The following is a 21427-nucleotide window of genomic DNA, read 5'->3' as shown; positions in this document are numbered from 1 at the left end:
TGACCAAATATCAGGTGATCCAGCAACACCGGGGCCCCACTTACACATGGCAACAATCTGTTGATAACTCGTTAATCCCTGACCACTAACTATATTTTAAGGTGAGCTCTCCTCTGTACGAAACTTACTCTCCAACCTGTGTTGCTGATTCACAATATCTGTCAGGCTCCCCAAAGCATTGACTTTGCCTGAAACAGCCTCCAGAAACAACCATACCCATCAGTGGAATAGTCTGTGATTTGGAAACAGTTGTCTCTAAGGGGTGGTAAGAAGGCCTCACTCAGTCAAAATCTGTGGCCCATGTCTCTCCAGCTCTGTATTCTGACGTCGATTTCAAAGGTCAGTCAGGATATTCCAGGGATCCAAGGATAGTTGAACATCAAAAATCAAGCAATTGTTAGAAAACCACATGATCACTTCCATAGAGACAGAAAAATAACTAGAGAAAATTCAGCTCTCTTTCATAGGAAAACATCTTCAGGAGTTGAACTGGTGGTCTCAGCCATTGCAATATGAAAAGAAAAAAGAAAAGAGATGAAAGTTACTAAGATTTAAGTAACAGTGCACACTTTGACAGCACATAGACCAAAGTTGAAGCAACACAGAGAAGATTAGCATGGCCCGTGTGCAAGGATGATATGCAAATTCGCGAAGTATTCCATATTTAAAAAAAAAAAAGCTTTAGAGATAAAATTGCTCTTAATTTTTTTTAATGTTTATTTTTGAGAGATGGAGAGAGACAGAGTGCGAGTAGGGGAGTGGCAGAGAGAAAGACACAGAATCTGAAGCAGGCTCCAGGATCTGAGCTGTCAGCACAGAGCCCGACACTCGGGGCTCGAACCCCCAAACTGCGAGATCATGACCGGAGCTATAGTCTGATGCTTAACTGGCTGAGCCATCTGGGCGCCTCAAATTGCTCTTACATACAAATATAATATGTTTTTCATAGAAAATCCTACGTAATCTATAAATCATTAGTACTAATGAGCAGCCCCATATATTCAATTTATTTATTCTGCAAATATATATCCAGTGTAAGAATGGCTATTCTAGGTGTAGCAGATACAACAGTGAATAATACAGAAAGTCCTGCCCTTGTGGAGCAAATCTATTTAGAAATATTTACAATATGTCTCATGATGACAAATATTCTAGAGCACAACAAAGCATAATAGATTCTTCTAAAAGTATGTGGTGGTTGGGGAGGGTCTCAGTATTAAGATGACAGCTGTGTAAATCCCTAAAGGAAGTGAGAGATCTCTAGCTGGGGGAGATCACTGCAGGCTGGGGGGGACAATGAGCATGAATGTTCTGAGAATTGTGCCGGTGTGCTGCTAAGTGCAAGGAAGTCAGTGAAGCAGCATGAGCCAATGGAAGAATGATGCCAGATGAGCCTGGAGAAGTAACCTAGGGCCAGATAACATAATGTAGCTCTTTGAAAGATTTGGCTTTTACTCGGAGTGAGAGAGAGCTCCTGGAAGGGTTGGGGGAGAGTGTTGTCCTACAGGATCATCCTGTCGTCTTCGCCAAAATGGAGGGAAGTGAGTGCAGAAGCAGGACATCAGTTAGGGGATTACTACAATAATCGGGGAGAGAAATGTCTGTGGCTTGGACCCGAGGTAATACTGGAGGTGTGAGATATGAATAACTCCTGGCTTCATTCTAAAGGAAGAACTGCCTTTGTGATAGAGTCAGTGTGGTACCTGAGTTTTTAATTTATAGACTGGAAGAATGGAGTTCCCACTAACCAAGATGCTGAAGACTGTAGAAAGGGGGAGGTTCGGAGGAGGTGGGGAATCGAGAACTTGGTCTTGCACATATTTGTTTTGAGGCATTGGAGTGGTCAGTCTGGGGCCAGGCATCTGCTGTGGTGACAAAAACAAATCTCAGCAGTATAAATCACAAGTGTATTTCCCATGGATGCCATGCCTGTCGTAGATTGGACAATTCTCCAGGACAACTGCTTTTCATGCAATGACTTAGGGATGTGGCTCAGCCCTTCCTACTCACAGCCTTCACGCTCACTGACGAAGGCAACCGCGAGATTAGAAAAGTGGGCAGTGTCTTTCTACCGTCTCACCTTGTGGCTGTGCAGTGGGTGCAGGGGTGTGTTGCCCAGAATTTCCCGTGGGGTCTGAAGCCCTCATTATCCCTGCTGTTGGAGAGTTGGGTTCCGATGGAACCCCTTAGGTGACTCCCTATGGACTGTCTCCTATAAAGAGAGTCATCTAGCCCAAGGAAATGCCCTCTCCCCGAAGCAGCCCGCTTCCAGCGACAGTTGACATGGGGGAACAGAGGCGGCTCTTGACTCAACTTGGAACAAGTCTGATGGTCAATCCAGCTTCAGAAGCCCTCAATGGGATTAGCTAAGGCACCGTAGTAATTACATTGCATTGAACTTTTCCCAATTCTCCTTCCCTCAACGCCTTATGGATGAGACCGTGAAGGCCTGGCCCCAATAACCTCTCGCACCAAATCTCTGTGATTCAGCTTCTCAGGAAAACATAGGACGTGTAACAGATTTATTTTCTCGATGAGTAGTCATATTCTCCCACCTCAAAGTGTCATGCGGTAGCTATACTGTGAGCATAGCATAAGGTACAAACTGGTCAAAATACTATTGTGTATACCTGAAACTAATAGAACATTGTTTGTCAACTATACTCAGTAAAAAAAAAATAATTAAATAAAATTACAAAGATTCTTTAAAACAATTTTTTTTCAGTGTTTATTTATTTTTGAGAGACAAAGAGAGACGGAGCGTGAGTAGGGAAGGGGCAGAGAGAGAGGGAGACACAGAATTCAAAACAGGCTCCAGGCTCCGAGCTGTCGGCACAGAGCCCGACGTGGGGCCCGAGCCGTGAGATCATGACCTGGGCTGCAGTCAGACGCCCAACCGACTGGGCCACCCAGGCGCCCCTACAAAGACTCTTTTAAAAAAGTGTTATGAGAAATACAATGTGTGTGTGCCCGGAAGAGAGACACCATTGGTGAGTACTCACAGTGTCCATCACATACATTCCTTTCAGACTTCTCTAAGAAGAGATATGAAGTGAACGAGTGGATATATGAAGGTCGACTTTGGGGCTTATATCCTGACTGGAGATCGTACTCTTGGGTGATTAAGATTAATACCAGATGACATCTTCTAATGATTAGGACAGATAAAGGTGTGAGGACTGAGCTCTGGGCACGTGAACATTTTGACATCGAGGAGATGAGGAAGAACCGGGAAAGGAGACAGAGAAATTGGCGATATGCCCGTCCTCTGCCTTAGCTGCTCCTCAAAAATTCTCACACAGTACACGAGGACATATGTTCCCAGATGGACATTGAACCTTTTCTTTTTTACTATGGAATAATGGAAACAACCCAAATATCCATCAACACAAGAAAGGACAAATAGGCTGTGGCAAAACCATAAAATAGTATAGACCATAGCAATTAGACTGGCTGGAATCGAGTTGCATGCATTAATAAGAATACATCTCAAAAACATAATGTTGAGTGAAAACAGCAGGCTTCATGTTCATGCATGTAATATGAAACCACGTATATGAAGTTTAAAAACATTGCAAACAATACCCTTCCTTGCTAATGGACAAGACTTGTAAAGTAGCAGTATGATGGGCATACAGGCAGCTATGTGTTCTGCGGTGGGGGACGGGACAGGAGTACGTTTGCACACTGATATGTAGGTTGTCCTCTGCTATTATTGCGAATGTCTAAACGGCTCGACATAAAAAGATACCGTCCCATCTTGCTGTTATAAGCCGCACAAAATATTAATGAAAGCAGGTCTGTAAAGTGTCTCTGGTAACGACAGATGTAACATCATTGATAGCTGGGAACTTTGATTTATTTGGCTATTACTAAAGCGTCACCATAACGGTAGTAATGACAATGAAAATGATTATAACAATAGCATACCATTGTTTGTTTTAAGCTCCATTGTGACCAGATCTGTGCTAAGCTAAGCCTTTCCTAAGCATTATTCTACTCAGTGCTCATCACGACCCTAGAATAGAGACGGTTAATAACTCCTGTGTTGCAGATGAGGAAGCCGATGCCCAGAGAGAAATCGTGTCTCACGGCTAAGAAGTGGCAGAACCAGAGTCTGACCCATCTTAGTTTGACCGAAATTAAATATTCAAATGTGCAATGCTCCATCGTTCTCTCTGCCCCGAGCGAGGCTCAGAGCACTTGCTGAGTTACTGCCCATAAACGGAAGTGAACCAGGAGGGACAGGGTTGCAGACGCCAGTAAGAGCAGCGATGATCTGGTACCCAGGCTGCTCTCCCCCGTCCGACGCATTGAGCCACAGCGCGGCAATATGAGCATCATCAGATCTTCTTTCCCAGGTTCCCAGGGAGACACATCCAATCCCTGCTCTGCGCATTTCTTGGTAAGAGAGGGTGTCACAATTGTCATGCTTCCTCTTCTGGGGAAACGAATTTAATTCAATTGAACTGAATTTAAAATCACAGACAAGAAGCCTCCTCACCGCAAGCAGCTTCCTCCATTACTGCGGCCCAGGGTTTCTAGACTCCACTGGCTCAGGAGAATCACCTGGTGAACTTTAAACAATTCTGCTAGCCTCGCCACAGAGCCAGACCCTTTTGATTCAACTGGTCTGCGGTGGGATGTGGCATTGGAGGCTGCTTAATCTCCCCAGGTATTTCCGATGTGAAGAGCTATTTCTGATGTTGGGAACCTCTGTGCTTAAGTTTGGGGGTAAGCTCTCCTATGCACATCTTTGATCCTGCTGGCCAGGATGCCTTGCCTGAGGCCATTCGTCTCACTTGCCAATAGGAAAGGGACTGATCGGGAACGGATTAAGTAGTGTTTGCTTTTCAAAACCTTTCTGCGGTCCATAGGAAAATTGGTCATATACTCTGTCCCCACACAGGTCTTCCCGTTATGTTAATTTTGTCTTCAGTGCATTTTTTAAAAAAAAAATTTTTTTTCAACGTTTATTTATTTTTGGGACAGAGAGAGACAGAGCACGAACGGGGGAGGGGCAGAGAGAGAGGGAGACACAGAAACGGAAACAGGCTCCAGGCTCTGAGCCATCAGCCCAGAGCCTGACGCGGGGCTCGAACTCACGGACCGCGAGATCGTGACCTGGCTGAAGTCGGACGCTTAACCGACTGCGCCGCCCAGGCACCCCTGTCTTCAGTGCATTTTGTTAAGACGTAAAGAAAGTGATAAAGCACTCTTTTTAGCAGCTTCAAACGGAAGGTGTTTGAAAATAATGGCAGTTCAGAATTTTAAGGTTCGTATTTAGTCCCATTTTAGAAATATACACAAGCCTAACTCCAGTTACCATAATGTGTGTTTTATTTATTTTTTGAATGTTTATTTATTTTTGAGAGATAGAGAGAGTGTGAGCAGGGTAGGGGCAGAGAGAGAGAGAGACACATACACAGAATTGGAAGCAGGCTCCAGGCTCTGAGCTGTCAGCACAGAGCATGACGCGGGCCTAGAACTCACGAGCTGTGAGATCGTGACCCCAGCTGAAGTCAGACGCTCAACCGACTGAACCACCCAGGCGCCCCAAATGTTTGTTTTATTTAAGGCAATGTCATCAAACTTCTTCTGTAAAGGGCAGATAGTAAGTATTTCATTGCTGTCGGCAGGCCCCCACATCTGTGTTGCATGTACTCAACTCTGACTTTGTAGCACGAAAACCTTCCATAGAAGAGACATAAAGAGAAGGGCGTGGTCGTGTTCCAATATAAGTTTATTTAGAAAAACAAGGGTGAATTGAACTGGCTCACCACCAGCCTCTAAAGTATCAGATTGAAAGAGATAATGTCTGGTGATGGTCCAAGTCTTACGAAAGCCAAAATATAATTAAAAAGCATTTCTTAGATCATGGAGGGTTTCCAAAATTAGGGAAGAATTCTCCAATGTTGTCTTCATACTGTACTCACGTATCCAAAATTCTGTAAGACCCCACTAAAAAGAAACAGTGTTTATTCCAGCACCTTCTTTTGAGCACATCCTACCTTTAGCCTAACTTAGAAATGCTCCCCTTTCTCGTCTTCTTGAAAGTTTAAAAAAAAAAATAGCAGAAGTAGGCTGCTAAACTCTGGAGCAGTCAAATAATTACTTGGAAAATGGAAAGGCAGTGAACAGCCAGTCATTTCATGATTTCGATTTCATGATTGCTTCATTACAGAACATACGTACATAAAACTTTCAATAGATCTGCATCATCCGAACTATAGCTTTCAGTTTCGGCCCCAACCACTGCCACTTAATGAAAGCCTGGCCTTGCTTGATTTAGGTCTTCGAACAAACCCAGGAAAGTAGTTGCTAGAACAAAGAGAATTCTCCGTGTGTTCTGAGCGTCGCTCTAAGACGTTGGAAGGAGGGGGAATTCTTTCCTCTTGCTATTCCTTTGGCTTCTAGATGCCTATCTGAATTTGAAGAGCGTCTCAGAGCCACACAGAGCTGTTAGGAGTAGGCGAAGGTAGTCTTAGAATCCTGGTACAACTTGCCACTGTAATCCAGCAATCACTAAAATGACCACTCGCATTTGTCCCAGTAAAGGGCCACCATCGAAAGACAAAGGAGCAAAGCAGCCAGAACTACCCAGAAGCAACTGTCAGGAGGCCTCCCCCATGAAATGCAATGTTCAAGGGATGAAAAGGATTGTTCCAAAATATACTACCTTGAATTGAGGATTTGCGGGGAGTTAGCCACCAACTCATTTAACCTACAGAAGGTAGAAGCAGATAAAAACTTGAAGCTGCCACATAATGTGGTGGGACCTGTGAACAGAGCAGACCAGGCTTCTGGATGTTTTCCTGGGCAAATGAGCAGACCTTTGCAGGACACTCTCAGCTGTGTGCCTTGCCCTTGGGTCCTTGTTGTCACTTCTGTTTACATCATGGCGATCTTCTTTTTCTTTTTTAAAGTTTTGTTTATTTTGAGAAAAAGAGAGAGAGCAAGTGGGCGAGGAGCAGAGAGGGAGAATCCCAAGCAGGCTCAGCACTGTCAGTGCAGAGATGGATGCGGGGTTCGAATTCATAAACTGTAAGATTGTGACCTGAGCCAAAACCAAGAGTTGGACGTTTAACTGACTGAACCGCCCAGGTGCCCCATCACGGCAATTTTCATTTGTGTTTTCTCTTCTGGCTGTTTTTAACAAATACAAGTTGGGGGATATTTCTTTTCAGACAAAAGTTTTCATAATTAAATCCTTTCTTCCATCTTCTGAATTCATTGAAGTGCAAAATTAAATAAAGTGAAACTGTGGTTTGATCCACAGAATAACGTACAAGCCAGAGGATCCAGAGTTGTGCAAACTTGGGTTTTGATGTCTTTTTGTCACTTTAATCTAGTTTTGTCACTTAAAAAAGTTTATAGGGGCGCCTGGGTGGCTCAGTCGGTTGAGTGGCCGACTACACCTCAGGTCATGATCTCGCGGTCTGTCAGTTCGAGCCCCGCATCCGGCTCTGTGCTGACAGCTCAGAGCCTGGAGCCTGCTTCCGATTCTGTGTCTCCCCCTCTCTCTGCTCCTTCCCTGCTTGCCCTCTCTCTCTCTCTGTCAAGAATAATAAACAGTAAAACAATTTTTAAAAAGTTTATATGACCTTTAGAAATTAATTTAATTCTTTAAGCCTTGGCTTCCTCTTCCAAAATATGGGAATGTGGGCTCAAGATTGTTGTGTAGCAGTCAAGCAATATGAGTGATAGACTTAAGCCCTGGCACACAGTAGTTGCTCAGTAAATGAAGAGATAGTGACCATGATGTTGATGATGATGATGGTGATGATGGTGACCATGGCAATGACCTATCTTTCTAAGTGGTGAAGTCATCCTGGGTAGCATAGATAAGTGCACAATGATAAGAAAGGGATAGACAGGCAAAGACACAATCATTTCTGAGTCTCTTTTTCATCAAATAGTTTCAGAATGTGGTTTAGGGTGACTTTCTCAAATGACAGACACAAGCATGTTCAAAGTAAAGAAGGTAACCAAGCTCAGTGTAGGTAATTGTGCTTTGTGTGATCTCTCCCTCCCCATTCCAAAGTCACAGGTTGTCAAGAATCAAATGTCAAACCAATTTATTGAATTCTTTGGCAGCAGGAGGAAAAGGTTTGATTATCTGAGGGTTGCTTTCGTCCCAGGAAGCCAACCAGCCAGCCCCCAACCAGCGCTTATATCAGTTTTAAAGGCCAAGACTGGTTCCATCAACAGCTCCAGAGACACGAGCCGTGCTCTGAGATACCCGCTTCCTGTGAACTGTACGTTGTCCCGTCTCCACACTAGTGTTGCTGAGAACTAAGACAACCATGTTGGTGCTAAAGGAAATACTCCGCCTCATGCCAGTAGAGAGGGTTTCATAATTAGTGGTATTTTCCAAAAACAACTTTTATTCATTTATTCTTTCACTACACATTATTTTTGAGATTCTGCTATGTGCCAGATGCTATGATAGGCGTGGGGGAGGAGCTAGGGAAATAGGCAGAGATGCCCATTTCACACACGGGTCCTAGTACTTGAGGAGAAGGGATAATATCGGGAACATACTTGGCTCATAGTGTCAATAGTTGACTTTTTCTTTTCTTAAAAAAATTTTTTTTACATTTATTCATTTTTGAGAGACAAAGAGCACAAGTGGGGGAGGGGCAGAGAGAGAGGGAGACACAGAATCCGAAGCAGGTCCAGGCTCTGAGCCGTCAGCACAGAGCCCGATGCGGGGCTCGAACTCACGGCCTGAGATCATGACCTGAGCTGAAGTCGGACGTTCAACCGACTGAGCCACCCAGGTACCCCAATAGTTGACTTTTAATAGACGATAAGTCTTATTAGTGGTAAAAAGATCCCTTGCTCTAGGAACTTTTGACTCTCTAAGCTCTATCACCTACTCACCTTGCCACAAAATGATAAGTGAGGGGAGCACCTGGGTGGCTCAGTTGGTTAAATGTCTGACTTTGGCTCAGGTCACGATCGCACAGTTTGTGGGTTCGAGCCCCGCATCAGGCTGTCTGTTCTCAGCACTGAGGTTGCTTCGGATCCTCTGTCCCCCTCTTTGTCTGCCCCTCCCCTGTTCATTCTCTCTCCCTCCCTCTCTCTCTCTCTCCCCTCCCCTGCCAAATAAACAAACAAACAAACAAACAGGCAAACAAACCAGCAAAAAAAGATAATAGGTGAGGGAAAAAGGAGGAAGAATCTGAAAGTAAAGGGAATGATGTGCAGGTAGGACCGGGATTGAGAAAACATGCCACAGGGATCTAGATGTTAGACGAGAACTGGCACAGGGGTACACATGTTACAGCACTCCCCTTGTGTGTTTCTCCCTGGAATGAAAGCTGTTCTGGACAAGGGAGTATTTGCACCATTGTTGGTGAGGAGAGCAGCGGAAAGACTGGAGAGAAATGGGCGTGACATTTCCTTTCACTAAACTTTCAGCTCAGCTCCATGGGCACACCGAGGTGCAAGGGATCCTGGTGAATGTAGTGTGTGTGTGTGTGTGTGTGTGTGTGTGTGTGTGTGTGTGGAAATTGGCTGCAAATGGAAGAATGTTTCATTTAACTAGTCTATATAGTCTTATCCAGCTTTCAAAACAGTGAAATCTTGCTTATTCATTCTATACAACAACATGTTTTCAATATTTGAGTTCTGTGGGCAATCAGGCTAAGCACCATTTTTTAAAAATAACCTTCAAAGTAACTTTTGCGTGAAGCTCTTTCTACATGTATTACACCATTAGAAGTCTTCTTAGAAACCATCCGTAGAAGAGAACTGACCCATTTTATTTTGGATGGTGGCAGAGAGAGTGGAGCTCCCCGAGGACCAGGTCTTTTCCCATCCTCTGGTCTCTGTAACTAGTTAGTTCGGGCCTCTGGGCTGTGGATGTAAGAAGGAAGGCTAATTCTGGCCGCAATACGAAAGGCTGGAGGCAGCCTTCAAGTTCTCGTCCCCATCATGGTGACCAAGGAGCCATCGCATTGAGGGGGTGGGAGCACGGGATAAAAGCAACAGGAATCGTTGAATTACTTTGTGGAGGAGAATTGCCCAGGTATTCCTGACCGAGAAGAGCAAACCTTTATCACATTAACCTCTTAAGAGACAGGGGTTGTTACTACAGCATATTCTAGCCTAAGCAATCGACTCTCCATGCAACATTATTTAAAATGTCAATTGTATTACTTTACATTATTAATATTGTTTTACATTTCTGTAGGGTCTTAGAGCATGTACAAGGCTTTCCCAATCATGAGCTTGTGTAACTTGCACAACAGCATAATTGTGGGTGGAGATGCATTGTGTAATTTTACTCAGCATTTATGAATTAATAGCATTTTACTTGCTGAGTTAGCCTATCTTTTCTTTACGGGATGTTCATTCCTGTGCCCCTATGTTTTACCCTATCGCTGCTTTTTATGCCATCTTATGTGATTTTAGTAGGCAAGAGCTGACTTGATGACCACAGGGAAATGAAAATTCCAACCGGCGGGTAGATGAGCTGCTACTAAGTGTCCTGTATCGTGGTTTCATCGGGTGATAGTCCTGTGTCCAGTTCAGGAGAAAGAAGGTCCCTATCCGGATTCCACTTTTTTCTTCAGTAAAATTACAGAACTAAGTTGATAACCAACTAAGATTTCCCTGTATTCCAAACTATCTGGTTGCAATCAATCTTTATAACCTTGGGGGACTGAAAATCTGTTCAAATCCTGTAATCAAGTTCCTGAAATATTGATAGTTAATATACGTTCAGTATATACCATGAGCTGTTCTACACTCCATGTGCCCTATCACCTCATTCAACAAATTGATGGAGTTCTCTTATTGCTGTCATTGAATACATGGGGAACTGAGGCTTGGAGAGGAGAGTACCATGTTCAAGGTCATTCAGGGAGTAAACAGTGAAACAGACAATTGGATCTAAGTATGTTCGATTCCAGAGTCTCCGCATTTAACCCTCATACTCTGCTATAAGCAAATACCAACGGCTCTTACGTAGGCCCCTGAGAAATTGATAAAATTCACAATTCTCATCAGAAGCCAAGGCACAGATATCGGTGGTCTGTCCTCACATGACTTGTCTTTGGTCCAGCTGTCCCCAAGCAGCAGGGGCCTCTGCAGCTGCTGGCCTGACTCACCACCACCCTTCTGGAGATTCAGTTGCTGAAGAAAGTGTGATCCCACGTGGACTTAGCTTATTATCCACACACAACAGGCAGTACGAACCTCGTGTGAGAGGGCTTCTAGTAAAACCCACCCAGCTTTGCCCCAGAGGGACACATTAGCTTCATTACCCTGCTCAGAAAACAAATCTGCCCTCTGCCCTGGAGAGGGACAGGAGCTTCCACGGCTGCTATGTAAACGTTTTTGGAGACATGCTCTGAGATGCATAGAGACGCCACGGACAACTGGTTCCTGACAACTTAAAAGTGAAAATGTGCCCAGAAGCACAATATTTTCATCTCTGTGTCCCTCCGCTGGGCTTCCAGAAGCACCTGCATGGATCAAGCTTCCCTTCTTCTCCAGGAATGATGACACAACGTGGAACGTGAGTGCAGGTGTAAGTCCTGACTTGTCCTCCAGAAGGCTTGCCTTCCGGAGCATCTGGTCTGAGCGTAAATTGGTAGGATCCACTTGGAAAATATTTTGTAATATGAACAAAGAGTTGTAAGTGTATTGATACACACAGAGTAGAAATTCCAGGTCTAGGAATCAATCCCAAATGAATAATCCAAAAGCACTGGGAAATTTTACATAAATAGATTCTTTCTAATAGCAAAAAAATAGCAAAATGGTAATAATCATCTAAGGAACAGGAGAATAGATAAATTAGAGTGTGTTTTTGGATGAAATATTTTCTTTTTATTTAAAATGATGGTTAAGGAATTCTACTAATAAGAAAAAGGTCTATGATGCAACGTCATGGGAAAATTAAGGTTAAAACTATATACACAATATGAGTATAAATGTGGTGAAATGCCCACTCATGAGGGAGAAAGAAAAAGCAAGAAGAAAATCTACTGAAGATTTGCTAAGCGTTATGGAATGAGACTAGCAGAAAATCGAGGGTTTTTTTTTGTTTTTGTTTTTGTTTTCACTCTTCACTATTCCCCAACAATTTTAGACACATAGCTAGATTTTTTAAATGGAAAAAAAAGTATAAGGTGAAAAAGATGTTGTAATGATGTGTTAATGTTTTCAATTAAATATTAATCTCTAGACTTCATCAGAAACATTGAGCATTTTTGTTCTTCTTAATGTGAAGTCCTTTCGTTGGTTAAGTTTATTAATTAGAATCTCTTCGTTAAGGCCATTTGTCTCCTGACCGTGGATGGCATCTGGACCTGGGAAGGGAGGTCCTAGAATAGACAACCTGCCCACTGTCAGGTTGAGATGTCCTTCATGGGACAGGGCTCAACTTTTCTTTCTCTGGATTCCTCCCTTAATCTAGAAGACACCCCCCCTCCCCAGCCCCAAGGATAAAATGTTAATGCTTACAAGTATGTCAGTGTCCTTAGACATTAGGATTGGCTCCTATTCAACTCTCTGGGTCCCCCACCCCCCCATCCACCCCACCATTAAGCCCTTCCTACTCTCCTCCCACCCCGTTACTACCTTGTACCCTCAACTGGATCCACTGAGATTCTTTAAGCACCTAGAATCTTCCAGGCTCTTTGACAACAAACCTTCCCATCTGTCATCTGGTCTTCCTGGACCTCTGCCCTCCCAACTCACTTTTCTCCAAACTAAGTCCCACGGGTGATTTAAATGCCTTTCTCTAATAAGCCTGCAGCCCCTAAGTCTGGATCGGGTGCCCTGCCCTGTCCCTCAGCACCACTGTTTTAACACTGCTCACCCTCTAGGCCAGGAGATTTTAACTGGGGACTATCCTGGAAAATGCCAAAATGACATTCAAGAGGTAATGATTAGCACCCATATATCAGCTCAAATTGTTGAGAACCAGGAAAGCAGTTTGAGGATCTGACTTCTATTGTTTTGTGATTTCACAAAAGCCCAGTGTAATTCCTATGTAAAATCTACTCTAAGACTTGATCTTGGATACTGCAGTGTTCTTTGGACCTCACACCGAGCTGGTTGTGCCCTGAGCCCCCAAAGATGAGAACAGAGTGCTCACACATGAAGTTTTCAGGGGTAGGAAAATGGTATAAATCAGAGACGTGTCTGGTGGTTCCCATGTGAAAGAAAGAGATTGCTACTTTCTTAACAGGAGGCACACAGTTACTAGCTATGCACTTACTTTCCTTTCTATGTACATCACTTTACTGTAATGTGTTTTGATTTCTGATCAAAATTATTGTCTCATACTACTTAGATAAACTTTCTTGTTTTACTTTTTTTTTTTCTTAGAAATGTACTTCTCTCAATATCAAGTGTTACATTATCTCAATTTCTATCTGAGGTGATCAGGGTTTTGGCAAATCCCTGAAGTATTTATTTCAAACTGTTATAAAAATCCACCCTGAAGTTACAACTCCGGGTAAACAGAATGAATGAATTCTCTGAGTGAATTGTTCGTAACAGTATTCTAGGACTTCTCTGGTGTTGGTGACTCATTACCTGAGGGGTGAGAAGGGTCAGCATTCTGAGCCTTCCCACATTCTGACTTCCTCCTTCACCTGGCTGAGGGTTTCTGACCCTTCCCATCAGGAGGACATCATATCTGACAGGGAAAATGGATTGAACAAGGTAGAATATAAATCTATTTTCAGATAGAGAATTAAGTACATTCATTGATATATAGAGAGTTTAAAACGTATTTTAGATGCATTCTATTACATGGACAAAGATTTTCTAAAGTTTTTCTTCAGACTAAAATATCTGTAGAGACATCGTAGACTGGAAAAAAAGATAGATACTTAAAAAAAAAACTCGTGTGATGGAGATTTTCTTTCTTTCTTTTTTTTATTCTTTTCTTTTTTCTTTTTTTAAATTTACATCCAGATGAGTTAGCATAGAGTGCAACAAAGATTTCAGGAGTAGATTCCTTAGTGCCCCTTACCCATTTATCCCATCCCCCCTCCCACAACCCCTCCTGGAACCCTCAGTTTGTTCTCCATATTTATGAGATTTTTAAACCATTGTTTTGGGGGCGCCTGGGGGGCTCAGCATCCAACTTTGGCTCAGATCATGATCTCACAGTTTGTAAGTTCAAGCCCCGCATCGGGCTCACTGCTGACAGCTCAGAGCCTGGAGCCTGCTTAGGATTCTGTGTCTCCGTCTCTGTCTCTCTCTGTCCCTCCCGTTTGCTGTCTCTCAAAAATAAATACGCGTTAAAAAATAATAATAAACAAATAAAAGATCAATTTATTTTTTATTTCAAGCCACCATTTTTTTTTCAAAGATCAAAATTACTCATTACCATGGGCTTCTATTCTTTGGAATTTGCAAGGAGCTTGGTTGGGAGGTTTTCAGGCCTTGTAACCTTATCTAACTGGCAAGTTCACCTGCTACATAACATCCTCAGACTTGGGGGTTTCGAACCCAGGTCCTTAGGGTGTAAGCTACTGTGCACCTGCCTGCAAGCCCAGGGATATGTAGCCTTCACTTTGGAGCCATTTTCTTAATAAAGTAATAAGTAGTGAGGCTTCCCTTATTGTTAAAGTTGAAGACTAGAATGCTGTTGATGGAAATGGAAGATTATCTACGGCCCTGCTCTTATGCAGAGTCCTGTCTGGTATACACCATCGATGCACGTTTTAAAAAGAAACATTTGCAGGGTCTTAGGGGTCTAATGCTACAAACCACGTGGGGATGAGAGAGGAAAAGAGCCACAAAGTTGCTTATATTTTTGACCAATATAGTGACTATATTGCATCCTCCAAGGGACTTTCTGCTAATGTATCTGAGCTAGAAATGCTCTAAGGCTAATTGCATAGGGTACATCGATGGCTGTTTCATCAGAGAGAGTCCAGCCACTGGGCGTTTTGTCCGCCATCTTCCTGCCCATGGCCGACAAAGGGCAGGAAGGGCTTTTTCTCACATGAGTGATTTGAGCTGAAGGAGCTAAGTTGCCTTTTAGAACAGAATCCATGTTGGCGTGTCAATCGTGTGTGTGTGTGTGTGTGTGTGTGTGTGTGTGTGTGTGTGTTTTCTTCTTGTTGCATTTTTCTCCCTTCTGAAGAAACTTGCCGTGCGGTATTTAAGGTGACCTAACTCGCAACGAGGAACATTCAGTGTGGTTTATCTTTCCACCCACGTGCAACTTGCCTGGCCGACTTGACAGGGATAGATCAGCCCGGTGAAGGAGCAAACAAAAAACCAAAAATACCCTCCTCCAAAAAATACCCCACGGTGTGAAACTCTTTCTGAGAAAGAGTGGCCTGTTTCCTTAAAGTAGAAAAAAAAATAACAAAAATAGATTTTTCTTGAGTAAACAAAGTCAGATGATACCAATTCTGTTTCTAGAACAACATGATTGTCGTTGCTACCCAGAGATTTTTTAGAAAGTCAGGTGGAGGTGAGTGCCGTGGAGTTTTGCCGTGAGTTGTGCTTCTCACATCGCTGATTAGAAGGTAAATGCATAATTACATGGCGCACTCATATAAGAGCAATAAACTTTATGGGAGTATTTATAAAACGGTATGTTTACATCAATGGTGCTATACAAGTAACAAGTAATAATAACATTGTGAAGAAAATTAGCTCCTTAGATGCATAACATTTAATATGTAGCTCGGTATAATTAATATCCTGGCAATTTAATGTGTTACTCATTTTCTTTTTTTCCCTCCCCTTTACTAGGAAGAGAGAAACAGAATTTGTTTAATTTAATACAGCATGTTCACGGTAGTATGGAGCCCAAATGTTATTATGCTAAATTAATCTGATTTCCTAACCTATGACTTTGAAACTGGGCACGGGCTTCTTAATGTACAGTATGCCCACTTAGATGATTTGTAAATATTGTTACTTCTCCATTGTTATCTTTTACCTCCGTGCCTGCCATCCTGCTGGACACCCCGCAATGCACAGAGCAGCCCCCACAGCAAAGAATTATTTGGCTTAAATGTCAGTAGTGCTGAGGTTGATCAATCCTGAGTGGACTCATTGACTTTTAAAACATCCTTTAAGGTAGGGATTATTATTCTCATCATTCTGAGCATGAAAAACCTGGGCGCGGATGAACCGAGAGATTCATCCAAGATGAAATTGCGCAGCATGGAGTAAAGGGCTTGGGGGTTTCGAATCCAGGTGTTTAGGGGTTAACTCCCATGCACCTGTCTCAGGCCTCTTCTTTCGTGAGTCCTACTTGCATTGAGAGCTTGGCCTTGGTTTTAGAGAACAGTATACGTGCTGTTGCAAAAGTGTGTGTGTGCGTGTGTGTGTGCACAGGCACGTGCATGTATTTCCCTGACATTCAGAAATCGGTCCCTGGGAGGCAGGCAGGTCTCATTAAAGGCAAAACTGAAGAACGCCCCATCCATCTCCGGCCCTGCCCTCCCAATGCCCCCGACGAGGTAGCCCCCTCGAGGCCCTCCCTTAATGGTTCATTTCCAGCATTACTTAGTCCCGCCTGCAGGAGAGTGGAAAATATAGGCCAGTTCCCACCTCAGCTAACCAGGGAGCCACTCAGACAAGGCCACATGCTCGTGAGCTTGTGGGAACACTTCCTGAGGCTCTTCAAGTAATAATAATAATGTTATCCTAATCAGGTAACAATTACGAAGGGATTTTCATTTTGCCAAAAGAGCCCCCGAATCTCTTCCAAGCACACGCCTGTCGAAGCTGCCCAAAGCCAGGGCTGCTGAAGAGAAGGCTACGCGCTGGAATGACTTGTGTCGAAGCGGGTCCCCGGGAGACAAAGGGAGACGGATCTGGTGGTGCTGGGTCTGCAAAGCCGCATCCCCTCCTCTGCCAGCCCCACCGTGTTAATAACGCTTTTGCCTTTTCAGTGGGGCATGACGTTACTGGAACACACAGAGAAAGGGCCCTTCCTCTTCACGATTTAGTTGTCACTGTCACCACTTAATAAACAGTTAAAAGGCAATGACTCAGACCGCAGGTGCCAGTTTGGCCTGCTGATTGTCAAACGGACCCCTCCCAGCTAATTTCGGTCCTCAGCAGCCCCGCTCAGGACGCCTAAAGGCAGGCCCAGTGCCAACACGTCCTGACAAGTTCCAGGAGCAAGGAGGGCAGGACAAGTGCACGAGGAGCGGGGCCAGGCCTGGTGGCGTCCAGGTGTAAAGGATGTGGGGGGAGGTCTCAGGCGGGGGGTGGGGGGGTGGGAAACCTCATGGCTCTGGATCAGTAGGTGATTCATGCTTGATGGCCTGAGCACATAGCAGTGTCCCCTCCCCACAGCCTCCGGGGGCAGAGTACCTGGGTCTGCCATGCTAGCCATCTAACCTAGCAGGCACGTCCCTCCACACCTGCTGTGAAGACGAGAGAGTATCTCGGCACCCCCCAGGGTTGCTCTTGGATGGCGCCACACTGTGCATCCGCTGGCTGGGTGGTCCAGTCATCACTAGGTGTGGAGGCACCTACATATGGGGTTGTGGGTCCCACTCTGCTATCCCTAGCAGCTTGTTAAGGATGCCAGGCTGTGGAGATGGGCGTCTGCTAGTCATTTTATGAACTTTAATAAACCTAACAAGAGCCATTCTACAGAGTTCCAACCACAAAAACTACCGAGTGCTCGCTATGTCCCAGGTACTGTGTCTGGCTCTGGAGACAGCAGGCATCATCCTGGAGCTCCGGGTGTTCAGAGGCCAACAGCCAGTTGCACATAATGATAAGAGGACATATGCGATGCCTCAAGAGAGGAAGAATGTCCATCACTGGAAACTGGAGCCAGATTTGGAGTTAGTTGAGGAGATCACGAACCATAAATTGTGCGTGACGTAAACACTTTAAGTCTGTGGCTGGAAAACAGACCCCTTGACGTCCTTGATGTGCAGCATTTTGTGAACACTGTGCTTATCAGCTCTGTTCCCTTCCTTTGCCTCCTTTGTCTTGATTACATGTTTATCATTCTGCTCATCCACTTTCCCAGCTCTTCTTGGGCCATAACATGACCCTGGCACTTGAGTTTCCCACATGCCCTGACATGGTGTATTTTATACCCAGCCCAAGGGCCATCACCTCCAGGAAACATCCTCCTGCGCCCTCCAGGATCACGTAGTCTACACTGGGAGACCGCACGTTCTTACCCGCACCCTTTTCGTGCACACATCACTTTGTATCTTTTATTATGTTACAAGAACCAGGTCTGTTGTTGCACAAGCCCTTTCATCCAGTTCACGGTATAATCGGTCATCGAAGACTATTTACATCCAGGAAAGTGATAACCAAGTAGAAGTTAGTTTGTGGGTCCATGTTCAGCGAGATCTCACGAAAACCGTCCGTCACCTGCATACGACACCTGCCCTCCCTCCACCCCCAGCCTGTGTGAACACCCCCCTCCCCCCGTGCTGCCACAGTATCCCGAACAAGTGCCTGTGAGAGCCCTGTCCCCACAGCAGCCTATTTTATTTTTATTTTATTTCATTATTTTTTTCGTGGTTTTCTCTCTTTCTCTCTGATGAGAATTGCGTCCTAAAGAACAGGGACTCGGGGCGCCTGGGTGGCGCAGTCGGTTGAGCATCCGACTTCAGCCAGGTCACGCTCTCGCGGTCCGTGAGTTTGAGCCCCGCGTCGGGCTCTGGGCTGATGGCTCAGAACCTGGAGCCTGCTTCAGATTCTGTGTCTCCCTCTCTCTCTGCCCCTCCCCCGTTCATGCTCTGTCTCTCTCTGTCCCAAAAATAAATAAACGCTGAAAAAAAAAAAAAAAGAACGGACTAAATCTTGTTTGCTCAGCACCTTCTGCGGTGCTGGATAACTAGGAAGAACTTAGTATTTGTGTTGACCTTAACTGCGTGCGGTATCTGTTAATCATTTGGGCAAGAGCTCTGAAGAGCCAGCACAAAATGCTTTGCTTGTAATCCTGGGCCACTCCACTGTTTGTGTTCTACAGGAAAGCAGTGAGAGACTCCACAACAGCCACATCCCAATGAAACCTTAATAAACGATCAGGTTACACATCACACTGGAAACTTCTTGCCATGGTTTTGTTGTGTTTTTATCTCAAACCTATGCCATGAGGCTTTAGCTTTGTTTTTTGTTTTTTTTTTTTTTACTTTTTTTAATGTTTACTTATTTTTGAGAGAGACAGAGAGAGAGCCAGGGTGCGAGTGGGGGAGGGGCAGAGAGAGAGGGAGGCACAGACTCCGAAGCAGGCTCCGGGCTCTGAGCGGTCCGCACAGAGCCCCACGGAGGGCTGGAACTCATGAACCCTGAGTCATGACCTGCGCCCAAGTCGGATGCTCAACTGACTGAGCCACCCAGGCGCCCCATGGCTTTAACTTTGAGCCATCTCTCATTTTGGAACAGAAAACCCAGCTCTTGGGCTGGGTAAATGGGTAAAGAGCATTTGAGGAAGTCAGCGTAAAGAATGATGCACACGCAATACCTCCAGAGCTCCGAAATCCTGTCCTGTCCGGTTAGGTCCTGGGACAGCAATGTACAGGGTCCACATTAGTGAGCCCCAGCAAAACTATCTTCCCTGGGTTACCTCTGAAACTCATGACCTCTACCTATTTAGGACATTTTTGTAAATAATCACCACAGAGAAGACATTTTCGTCTGTTGTGTCAAATTTTCACGGTAGACATTACCCTGGTAAGCCAAGGTAGGCTGTATAACACAATGACTGGGCACGGTGGATTGGAGTTATGTGGGTGGTTAGTGGTCACTTACACATCGAGGGGGTGTTAATATGGGGTGGGGTGGAGGGAGGGCAGGGGAATGCGGGTAATGGACAATTTTAGTGAGATCTCGCTGAACATGGACCCAAAAACTAACTTCTACTTGGTTATCATTTTCCTGGATGCAAATAGTCTTCGATGACCGATTATACCGTGAACTGGATGAAAGGGCTTGTGCAACAGTAAACTTGGTTCTTGTAACATAATAAAAGATACAAAGTGATGTGTGCATGAAAAAGCTGTGGGTAAGAACGTGTGGTCTCCCAGTGTAGACTACGCGACCCTGGAGGGTGCAGGAGGATGCTTCCTGGAGGAGAGGGCCCTTGACAAAGCACATAACTTCTCTAAGCTTCAGTGCTTTTTTGTTACAAAATGGTAACAAGAATTATCTCTGTTGTAGCGAAGACTGAGTGAAAATAAGGTATATGATACTGTGTATGGCCAACAGGAATTAAACATTAATTTTCATGGGGCACTTGGGTGGCTCAGCCAGTTAAATGTCCGACTCTTAATCTCATGGTTCGTGACATCAAGTCCCGTGTCAGGCTCTGTGCTAATAGTGTGAGCCTCCTTGGGTGTCTCTCTCTCTCCCTCTCTCTCTGCCCTTCCCCTCACTTGCACACATGCTCTCTCTCTCAAAATAAATAAATAAACTTAAGAAAATTAATTATATGTTTTTGTCCAGTGCCGACGTACATTATCTTTTCAGCCATTATTTAGTAGTAGATAATAAAGTAAAATAAAAAATGCCATTTTTTTTCTTTTAGCTCTAATGAAGCACTGAGCTAATATTTAATCCCTCGTCATAGTAGCTTTGTGGGTCTAAATATTAGTGACGTGGATTTTTCTCTTGCTGTCACATTGTTTTTGTTTTTATTTTACATTTGGATCTTGAAGGCAAAAATTTTATCCAGACAACACATTTTAGAAGTAGATGAAGCGTATTCTAGAAATAAGTAAGCCTAGAATTTTTTTATTTATATAAACAAAATATAGACTTCCCATCATTTAGGACTTAAAATATGGTTGGGGTAGGAAAATATACATAAAGTAAATGTAATAGATATGCACACATACACACATACACACACACACACACACACACATGCGCGTGTGTGCACAGAGTGCTGTGTTGGTAAATGCAAAAGCTAGCTCTCTTGGGTGCCTGGGTGGCTCAGTCGGTTGGGCGGCCGACTTCGGCTCAGGTCATGATCTCGCGGTCCGTGGGTTTGAGCCCCGCATTGGGCTCTGTGCTGACAGCTCAGAGCCTGGAGCCTGTTTCAGATTCTGTGTCTCCCTCTCCCTGACCCTCCCCCGTTCATGCTTTGTCTCTCTCTGTCTCAAAAATAAATAAACGTTAAAAAAAAAATTAAAAAAAAAAAGCTAGCTCTCTAAAAACAAAAAACCATCTATTGTAGGATTTGCCTATGTCCACGGTATAAATGCCCTTACAGTGGCTAATTCAAGCTACCAATATTTAAGAGCAATTTCTGTGGCCTGAATCAACTTTAGGAGATTGATGCTCACTTGGAACAGAATCAAAGCAGGAACGAAAATTCTGAAAAGAGAACCCCCAAGACTCTGGATCTAAACAGTGGAGTGGGGGGGGCGGTGGGGGGGTGGTGGGGGGGGGTCTCAGGGAACACAGACAACCTGATCTAGGTCTGAAAAGATTTAGAATC

The 21427-nt window shown here is 44.3% G+C and overlaps 1 non-coding gene across 1 annotated transcript; it reads left to right on the top strand.

The window, feature by feature from the left end:
• Positions 1-561: 561 nt before the first annotated feature.
• LOC113592538 (U6 spliceosomal RNA) lies at positions 562-668 on the top strand. The gene has a single exon (XR_003412446.1). It is a non-coding gene; the product is annotated as a U6 spliceosomal RNA (small nuclear RNA).
• The last annotated feature ends 20759 nt before the right edge of the window (positions 669-21427 follow it).

This window comes from Acinonyx jubatus, chromosome A3 (assembly GCF_027475565.1).
Source record: "Acinonyx jubatus isolate Ajub_Pintada_27869175 chromosome A3, VMU_Ajub_asm_v1.0, whole genome shotgun sequence".
Taxonomy (NCBI): domain Eukaryota; kingdom Metazoa; phylum Chordata; class Mammalia; order Carnivora; family Felidae; genus Acinonyx; species Acinonyx jubatus.
The sequence above is the reverse complement of the archived record's forward strand: the minus strand, read 5'-3'. Positions and strand labels throughout refer to the sequence as shown.